General features: G+C 46.1%; 1 protein-coding gene across 2 annotated transcripts in view; it reads right to left on the bottom strand.

The window, feature by feature from the left end:
• cdc42se1 (CDC42 small effector 1) overlaps positions 1-6,221 on the bottom strand; it is a 21,518-nt gene extending 15,297 nt beyond the window's left edge. Inside the window, exon 1 of one of the 2 annotated variants that reach the window (XM_084380138.1) lies at positions 6,079-6,221. The gene's annotated coding sequence lies outside the window, so the exon portion shown is untranslated. The remainder of the gene's footprint in view (positions 1-6,078) is intronic. The other variant, XM_084380139.1, reaches the window with a different exon arrangement.

Raw genomic sequence — 6,221 nt, 5'->3', positions numbered from 1 at the left:
TGTAATTCATCACGTGGTGTAATATGATGATTTAATTTGATATGTTTACGATTATTTTCTCGTCTTTTCTGAAACGATTTTGCTTCTGCTCACGTCTGCAGTTTGTTTCAGCTCAGATGATTCATCAGAAGCTTCTTGATCAAATCAGCTGCTCTCACAGAAAACAGAGATGTTGTGATTTTCATGCTGTGACACGCTGAAATGTTGGTTCTGCACAGACTTTTATTTTGAAAGGTAAAATGGAAGTGAGTTACTCCACAGATGAACTTTATTTAAAGTCGTGTTACTGAACTGAGATCAGCCAGGTGAGATTCAGTTTTATTTTGAAGGGTTCAAGTGAAATGATTAATTTTTTAATGAGTAATATGAAGATTCACAAACACTCATCTGTACTCTGACCAGAACCTGCCAGACATGTCTTCAGAGAAGAAGAAGGAGAAGGAGGAGAAGAAGAAGGAGAAGAAGAAGAAGAAGAAGAAGAAGAAGAAGAAGAAGAAGAAGGAGAAGAAGAAGAAGAAGAAGAAGAAGAATTAGAAGAAGAAGAAGAAGAAGAAGAAGAAGAAGAAGAAGAATTAGAAGAAGAAGAAGAATTAGAATTAGAAGAAGAAGAAGAAGAAGAAGAAGAAGAAGAAGAAGAAGAAGAAGGAGAGCCTCTCTGGGCTGCATGGGAACCAAACCTCTGAGACGTCAACACAGTGAACACATTAAGCATGACTAAACACTGGGTGTGGTCCAAACACACACACACACACACACACACACACACACACACACACACACTCTCTCTCTCTCTCTCAGGCTTGTAAAGTTAAATTACAGACCGGGTCTGGAGGTTCTGTTCTTGTTCTGGTTGTTTCCAGATGAACACAAACTGATTCTGAGACACAAAATGTTTGTTTCACTGCACAAACATCACAAACAACAACAACAACAACAACACACCTAACTGACAGGTGACCTTTGACCTGAGCTGACACGTGAACACAAATCGGCTGATAAACACAGTCTGAAGGTCACTGAGAGAACAAGACAGCTCTCCTGCTGTTAGCTTCACTGTTAGCTTTAGCTCAGTCTGTTAGCATGATATCATGACCTGGACCTGTTAGCTTTAGCTCAGTCTGTTAGCATGATATCATGACCTGGACCTGTTAGCCTGAGCCTCAGTCTGTTAGCATATCATCTGCGTGTCTCCACAAAACATTTGGTTTCTAGAGTTTTGGTGCTGTGTTGACAGGGCTAGTAGTTTTCTAGCTGGGGAGCTAACTGCTAACTTTCTAGCTAGCCAGGCTAGCACTTATTTGTTCTCTCTCTTGTTCTGTTCACTCTCAGAGCTTTCGTTCTATAAAAAGGTATTAAACAGGGAAAATAAAGCTCCATTGCTAATGGTCAGTTAGCACGCTTATTAGCCTGTTAGCCTAGCTCGCTCATTAAAAACAGTCTGTCCCTACAGGTCATTCAAAGCTTCGGCACGATCAGTCTGTTGTAAACATTCCTCCATGTTGGACCGTCTGATGATGTCACTGCTGTCATTATTAAACTGGATCATTTTAAAGCTGCCAGGTCTCAGAACAGAAACAGAACCTCGTGTCTCAACAGAACCTCTCTCCTGTCAGTGTCTCAGTCGGATCTTTTTTTCGCCCACATTCTTTGTCTACCAGTGAAAGTCAAGGTCCGCCTGGCTGGATGATAAGACGAGTGTTTCCTGGTTCTATAAACGGGTTTAACTCTCCTGCGTTTCTATTTTCAGCGTGTGTTCTGGTCCTGGTCTGCTGGAGTCCGTCCAGCACATTTCAGCAGATGATAAAGAAAGAATGTGTCGAGGCCGGAGACTCAGAAACATGTAGCTTCATGCTTCACATCAGCTCCGATCAGCAGGGAGAAGAATGTAAACCTTCACAGCCCAGAGCAGAACCAGACCTGACGAGACGGTTCTGATCCTCACAGATCTGACACGAGAAACAAAAACTCTTTATTACCAAGAACAAGAGACTCTAATGACACACTTCCTGTCCTGATCCCGGTCAGAACATCACAACAGTCCAACCAATCACAGTACGACTACAGAACCGGCCAGTCAGAAGAGACTACAAACCAGAAACTACAAGCTCACACAACATGCTGCGACCTCCATTTTTAAATAAAGTTTAGGGAACAAAATAAATCACACAGACCAAAAATAAATAAATGTGCAGCGTCAGCGTCTGATTGGTGCAGACGGATGATGTCAGGAGGCAGGCGGCTCCTTCCTGTCCTCGTCTTTGATCAGAACACTGAGCTCTGATTGGCCGGCGCCTTCAGTCAGTGAATGAATCAATCAGATTGATTAGATTTGATCCATGAAGGTGAAACAAAGATGTGAACGTCTCTCTGACCTGCAGGTGGCGCCGACACAACTCTGGTTCCTCCTGACTTCAGTTAAAACTCATGACACAGAGGACGTGTGTGTGTGTGTGTGTGTGTGTGTGTGAATATTTGTCCCATGATGTCAGTGTGAGGAGGAAGAACAGGAAAACAACCTCCCCCCGTCTGCAGCAGATGGTACGACCCAACTGTCTGTTTGAATGTAGGAACTGAAACATAAAGTTTGTCGACGGTCAGAAGAACAATAAAGTTTAACAGTATTCACTGTACTGCAGTACAGGCCTGAGGTACTTGTACTGTAACTGAGTACTTTCCTGAGGGGAACAAAAGAACAAAGTTCTGCTGGAGGACGGGGCGTTTGGACCCAACCGGTCCTGTTTCCTCTGCTGCAGTCTGAGACTCTTCCTGTTAACTGAGTTAAAGGAGCTGAACGTCTTTAACTCCAGAACATTCTTCACGGGTCGTTGGACCCGGTTCTGATTAAACAAACAGACTCTTCACTGTTTCTGGACTCGTTCACTTCCTCTTTTCTAAACTCAGACGCTCACTTCCTGCTCCAGCTTATCACTTCCTGTTCAGAGCCAGAAGACAAAAACAGGAGCTGCTCGGTCGAGTCCGTCAGTAATCTGATTACTACAGACAGTTACTCAAGTACTGAGAGACAGAGACAGAGACAGAGAGAGTAGGTCAGGTTGATAGAGAGACTATTCTCCTCAGTGGTCAGCAGCAGCAGTTAGCAGCAGCAGTTAGCAGCAGCAGCAGTTAGCAACAGCAGCAGCAGCAGTTAGCAGCAGTTAGCAGCAGCAGCAGTTAGCAGCAGCAGCAGTTAGCAACAGCAGCAGCAGCAGTTAGCAGCAGTTAGCAGCAGCAGCAGCAGCAGCAGCAGTAGTAGCAGCAGCAGTTAGCAGCAGCAGCAGTAGTAGCAGCAGCAGTTAGCAGCAGCAATTAGCAGCAGCAGCAGTAGTAGCAGCAGCAGTTAGCAGCAGCAGTTAGCAGCAGCAGCAGTTAGCAGCAGCAGTTAGCAGCAGCAGTTAGCAACAGCAGCAGCAGCAGTTAGCAGCAGCAGCAGCAGTAGTAGCAGCAACAGTTAGCAGCAGCAGTTAGCAGCAGCAGCAGTTAGCAGCAGCAGTTAGCAGCAGCAGTTAGCAGCGTCACAATGAGCTCTTTGACGTGTTTGAAGGAAACTTTAACGGTCGACTTAACGACGTTTCCTGTTTCTACACAGCTGACGACATCTTTCCGGTCGTCAGCTGACAGAGAGACGTCACCGTGACGACCGCTTCATTTACTGACTGAAGGACACTGAGTGGACTCATGTTCTGAACGTCTGAACAGCTTCAGAACCAGGACGTGGTTAGCTTAGCTTAGCAACAGCTAGCCTGCCTCTGTCTGTTGACACACACAGAGGAAGATTAAAGCTACAGTCACGTGCAGGAAGCAGCTGAGTGTAAAGGCTGAAGGTCAGAGTCCAGCAGCCACACGCTCTGAACACCCGGCGCTGACGGACCGCTCCATGGTTCTGTCTGACTGTGTGTGTGTGTGTGTGTCTGTGTCGATTTACAGAAAAGATTCACATGGGTTCATCAGGTTCACATCGCCGTGGCAACAGTACAGTCCACACACACACACACACACACACACACACAGACTTGAGTCAGTCAGAACATCTGCAGCGGTTTAACTGACAGACGGGTTTTTGTTTGCAGCTCTCAGCAGCACACGACTGAACACATGAAGACCTGATCCAGGACAGACGAGTCCGAGCCGCCGTGGGAACCAGAAACATCCAGAAACTAACCGTAGACATGAACTACAGAACAGAGAGAACCGGACACAGAACCAACCTGAGAAACTTTCATGATTTATTCTGGATCCTCAGACTTTGTGACCTGGACTCAGAACCGGTCTTCAGTCCATCAGTGTGTTTACGTGACTCACAGCAGCTGTAAACAACATGAACTGGGTCTTCTGTCCGCAGGTCGGACTCACAACTGGGTCATCAGTCTGAGACAAACTTCTCACTTCATCGTCTACCACATCAGCTGCTGCTGCATGTGACCCGTCACACTGCTGATCCAAACACTGGATCCTGCGTTTAAAACAAAACCAGGAGCTGAGAGGCTGGAAGGGTTAACAACACTGACACAACGTCTAAAGTCCAAACTGAACACACAAGCCACTGAGACACGCTGCTCACACTCTGAACTCACGCCACAGTTTCCATTCTTGCTTTTTCCAACAGCGCCTGAACGCACCGTCAGAGGAGTCTCCCACACTGAATTCCTCGAGTGTGAAACAAACTTGGCGTTAAACGTGTTTCAGCTCTCAGCACTCAGCAGCTCCTCCACACAAACACAGTCCAGACCTGCAATCTGGCTCCAGAACCGAACCGTCATGTTTTAGTTCAGAGGTTCCTCAAACATCTCTGAGATCTCAGCAGTGTTTGACCTGTGACCTTTCACCTCCACACTGTGATCTGAGGATCAAACAGCCTCTCTTGTAGTTAGCTTCTCACTGTTAGCCGTTGGCAGTAAAAAGGCTAGTTCTCAAGTTAAGAAATATTAGCATGTTAGCAACAGCAGTAATAGATTCACACATGACGGATGCACTGAAATTCAGATTAGCTTGCTGGCTACTGTTAGCATCTCTTGCTTGGCAGTCCCGGCAGATCTGTGATGTTCATTATCATTGTGGCTGAAAATGACTGTGTTAGCAGAGGATGGAGCTAGCTGAGCAGTGTCCCCCCGCTTCCACTGTTTGTGCTAAGCTAGGCTAATCATGTCCTGAATATAGCTCAGCCTATCTCTGGACTGGACACGAGCAGGTTCATGCATCTGAAACATTATTTCCCAAAATGTTCCTGTGACGAACTCCTCGGATGCTCGTCAGTGAGCGAGCTAACATGTTAGCTGGATATCGTTAGCTTTAATAAATTGAGCTGTTTCCAGTGTTTGTGCTAAGCTTAAGTCGGCTAACCACATCTTGGACTTCCGGGCTCACAGAGGTTCAACGGATTCTCTCACAGTTTCAGATGATTTCAGAAGAAAATCCAAAACTACACAAAAATCCAGATTAGCGACGGCACTAAACACCAGAGAGGACAGAGTTCTGTGAACAGTCCGGTGTCACGGGTCATCCTGTGACCCGTCAGGTTCTGTGACCGATTCAGAATATAATCTGGTCTCGTGTTGATCTGTTGAACCCGACCTGAACTCGTCACTCTGAGCAGAAACACACAGAAACATCCTGACGGGAAACAGTAACAGAGAGAAACACACACACACACACACACACACACACACACACACACACACACACACACACACAAACCAGACATCCTTCAAAAAAACACTTTTTTTTAAATGTTTGTTATTTCTGAACTTTAAACTTTTATCTTTTCGTCACATCACTGCTGCTGATACACTACATGGCCAAAAGTATGTGGACGCTGCTCGCCCTCTCAGAGCTTCTTAAAATGGCTTCTTCTTCTTCTTCTTCTTCTTCTTCTTCTTCTTCTTCTTCTTCTGTTTTCAGCCCTCATTCATTCACTCAGTCATGTTAATGTATTCACACGTCTGAACCCTGTTAGTTCCCTGCTGTGAAGCTGTGACAGTCTGAGTGATTCTTCACTGACAGCTGGAAACATTCAGCAGCCTGGAGGAGAAACTTTCTGCTGTTGAGATAAAAGATCAAGAAAAGAGTTCAGCAAAGACTCACCGGAGACGAGACGAGACGAGAGGAGAGGAGACGAGACGAGCAGCCGGTCGACAGGCTGAACACTGAACACTGAGCCCAGCTCCACTCTGCCTCCCTCCCTCTGAGGTGTGGCTCCAACCAGGAAGTCTTCCTCTTCCTCTTCT

This window comes from Pagrus pagrus (genome assembly GCF_965226575.1).
Source record: "Pagrus pagrus genome assembly, chromosome: 17".
In the NCBI taxonomy this organism is placed as follows: domain Eukaryota; kingdom Metazoa; phylum Chordata; class Actinopteri; order Spariformes; family Sparidae; genus Pagrus; species Pagrus pagrus.
The sequence above is the reverse complement of the archived record's forward strand: the minus strand, read 5'-3'. Positions and strand labels throughout refer to the sequence as shown.